Genomic DNA, 4,215 nt, shown 5'->3' on the forward strand with positions numbered 1-4,215 from the left:
CATTCTTAGGTCTTGGCCAATCCTTCACAGCCTCTACCTTAGTTGGGTCTACAATAACTCCATTCTTGGATACTATATGGCCGAGGAACGCTACTTGCGAAAGCCAGAATTCACACTTCTTGAACTTGGCGTAAAGTTGATGCTCATTTAGTCGCAACATTGTCAATCTTAAATGTCCCTCATGCTTGACTTCATCCTTGGAGTACACCAAAAATATCGTCAATGAACACTACGATGAATTTTTCCAAGTAGTCCTTGAAGACTCGATTCATTAAGTCCATAAATGTGGCTGAAGCGTTGGTACATAACTAGAAACTCGTAATGTCCATATTGGGTTCTAAAAGCTGTCTTTGGTATATCCTTTTCCTGTACCTTGAGCTGGTGATAACCGGACCATAGATCAATCTTAGAAAACACGGTCGCTCCTCGGATTTGATCAAATAAGTTGTCAATTTTGGGTAGCGGGTACTTGTTCTTACTCGTCACCTTGTTTAGCTCATGGTAATCTATACACATCCGCATGCTTCCATCCTTCTTCTTCACATATAGAACTGGTGCTCCCCATGGCGAATGGTTTAGTCTGATAAAACCCAAGTCTAAGAGTTCTTGCAACTGCATCTTCAACTCCTTGAGTTCGGTTGGTGCCATCCGGTATGGTGCCTTTGAGAAAGGCTCGACTCCCGATACTAGTTTGATTGTGAAGTCAATTTCCTGAGTCGGCGGCAACCCTGGTAAGTCGTGAGGAAATATTTCCGGAAATTACTTTATAATGCGGACGTCCCCAACCTTTAGTGGTGTTTCCTTTGCCACATCCGTGACACTTTCTAAGAATGCGTGACATCCTTTCTCTATCATCCTTTGAGCTTTCAGAGATGGGATAAGTGGTGTTTGTAGTCCTGAAACCTTTCCCATAAAACATAGTTTCTGACCGTCATGATTTTCAAACGTCACTTTCTTATGTCTACAGTCGATGGTTGTGCCATGCCTTGCTAGCCAATCCATGCCTAGTATTACGTTGAAGTCTTTTATTTCTAGCTCTATCAGGTCTCCTTCTAGTTCTGTGCCCTCGATTTTGATTGGTACACCTTGTACTAATCGTGATGATAGGACTACTTCACCCGAAGGCAATTCTGTCACAAACCTAGTTCTAAATCTTTCACAAGGTTTGTCTAATTTCTCTATCATTCCTAACGAGATATACGAGTGTGTTGCTCTTGAATCAAACAATATTGAACATATATTATCGAGGATAGGAATCTGACCTGTGACCACTTTGTTACTAGCTTCAGCTTCTCCCTGGGTTAAGGCAAAGACTCTGGCTGGAACCATCTTATTGTCCCTCTTTTCTTCTGTTTTGAGCTGTGGACATCCCTTCTTTCGATGACCTTCCTGGCCACAATTATAACAGCCCTTGGTGTTTGCACGACACTCCCCAGGATGTATTTTTTGGCATTTGGAGCATTGTGGGTATTCTACATAACCCGACTTATTATTTCCATTGCTATTTCGTGCTCTTTTGTCATCATCGACCTGCTTACTATCAGGATGCTTCCTCTTCTGGCCATTATTGTTGTGTTGGTGGTTATTGTTGTGGTTCCAACCATTTTGCGTCTGATTCTGCTGCTTAGGTTCAGACTTGTTGGCCTCCTCCTTACTAACATTTGCCTGAAGCCTTTCCATTTCTATAGTCGTTTCTAAAGCATCGACGTAAGAAGTGGTTCCAGGATTTTCTAGCTTGACTCCAAGCTCAATCTTTGGTCTGAGTCCCCTGGTGAACTTGGTGACCCTCAAGAAATCAATTTGGACAACCTCTGGCGTGAACTTGGCTAGTCGAGCATACTCGACTACCATTAAGTTGCCCTGCTTCAGACTGGTGAACTCTTCTACCCTCGTAGCGATGACTGCTGAGTTGTCGTACTTATTGTGAAAGAGCTCAACAAATCTAGCCCATGTCATGGTGGCAGCGTCGTGAGTTTGCTGTACTAAATCCCACCAGATTCTGGCATCCTTCTTCAGATGAGACGAAACGCAAGATATGCGATCCGTGTTGCTGAGGTTCATGTGCGCAAGTATCGGCTCTACATTCTTGAGCCATTCTTTCGCCTCGAAGGGGTCGGTTGTCCCTTTAAAGTTTGGAGTGTGCTGCTTACGGAAACACTCATAGACTAGCTCTATGTACTGAGCTGGATAAGGCGCATAGTTTTCCATCAGCCATCCCCCATATGGACCTACTTGCTGGGGCGCTTGAGCCGCTAGCTGAGGCTGGGGCTGAGTCTGAGGTTGCGGCTGAGTCTGTTGTTGTTGCTGCTGCATTAATTCTTCCACTTGTTGACATATCCGGACAATCTCAGTGGTGTTGTCAACTAGTGGCGGTGCATTTATGTTGGTAGCAGCATTGGTAGCATGCGTTCCCCTTCTTCAAACTGGAGGGGCTTCGTTAGTCTCATTGGTGGTGCTGGAGGCATTGCCGGCTGTGCGTGCATACCTTCTAAGCGACATCTTCAGCAAAGTTCTAATAATCGAGAGAAACATGTTAGAACTTACCCTAATAGGTTCTAAGGCAAAACTTAGTCTAAGCAAACACAACTCGGACCTATCAGTTATTATTTCTTATGAAAAATTATGTAAGCCTTCTTTATAATTAGGGTGTGTTTCTATACTTATTAAATTTAGCCATCTTTATTATTTTCTAATTCTGTTTCTAATCATCCTATATGACTTAATTCTCAGGCTTGAAACTCGTCGTTGTTCCAAAGTTAACCACATTGAGGGAGGGCTGAGATCAGTAAAATCGTTCCCACTACTATGGCCCCCTAAACTCTCTATACAGAACCCGGTCCATTGATCTGTATCCAGCCTCACCGAACTTAGTCATTATTTATTGAATTTATTATTATTATGATTGTAAAAAAAAATCAAACTCATACATGTCATTCAAAAATAACAATTTTATTCACTTGGAAATAGGTTTTCACTAAGTACAATTATAAATGCAAAAATAAATAAACTAAAAATAACTAGGGTAAATCTAAAAATCAGGATCTTCTATATCTGACCATTCATCTAGCATATCATCATCTATTTCTTCACAATCATCATTATCTTGAGCCTCAAAACTACCTCGGGGAATATTCATCAAGATATTATGCTTTTGTTCATTTGTGAATTGAAATTCAAACTTAGAGGTGAACCTTAGTTTAAGAAAATATTATCTCATGGCTACCAGTAAATCATCCTGATCATCTATATTCTCCCATAATTCTTATAATGTTTAAATTACAGAAGGAAAATCTTTAAAAAGCCTAATTATTAGGACATATTGTTCCAGGGCTTTCATCACAATTTGCTTAGTAGTTTGAAGGTGAACTATCCCTTTGTGAAATAGGATCAATCTTTGAGTGATTAAATCTAACACTCCTATTGTATTCCTTGGCTCTCTAATCCTTTTCAATGCCTTAATGTCTCGAATATCATGATAGGTTAAGGCTCCATCCATTTTAACAGAAAACATATTGGCTAAAACGTTAGCTATTAACATAAACATAATAATCATAACATAAACACTTACATTGGTGGTTAGATCTAGAGCTTGTGCATGTGTATCAATGAGAACTTCATGCATATGAACTGTGGCTCTGATACCAACTGTAATGCCCTAACTAATTCTAGGCCTCGGACCATTAAAAACTACTAAACATAACTACTATTTTGGAATACATACATACATTAAATATTAGAACTTTATTAAAAATCCAAAATACGGTACGAAATACAAAATAAGGTATGGGTACCCATTGTTTAGTACATAAAACATAAAAACACAAACTTTAATCAATCGTTTGAATACTAAGTGCGGAAATACATAAAACATAAATCAAAAGACTTTAAACAACGTAATCCTCGATCTTCCCGCAGTCCATTCAATCCATCCATCCCTAATACACATGCCAAGCTGCCACGAATCTGTCCCGCCTTCCAAGTTCATTTTTCTGCACCATCTAAAATAAAAGGAATGAGCCTAATGTCCAACAAGAAAAATCTACTAAAAATATATATGATAAATCATAAGACTATATCATAAAACATATACTATAAAACATATGACGTAAAAACGTATATCATATAGGACTGCAATATTAATGGTCATTAACTCATTACCGTAACATGTGATAAAACCATCTAGGTCTCCAGTCTACTAATCGAGGTAGGGTAAAT

Source organism: Humulus lupulus, chromosome 2 (assembly GCF_963169125.1).
Source record: "Humulus lupulus chromosome 2, drHumLupu1.1, whole genome shotgun sequence".
In the NCBI taxonomy this organism is placed as follows: domain Eukaryota; kingdom Viridiplantae; phylum Streptophyta; class Magnoliopsida; order Rosales; family Cannabaceae; genus Humulus; species Humulus lupulus.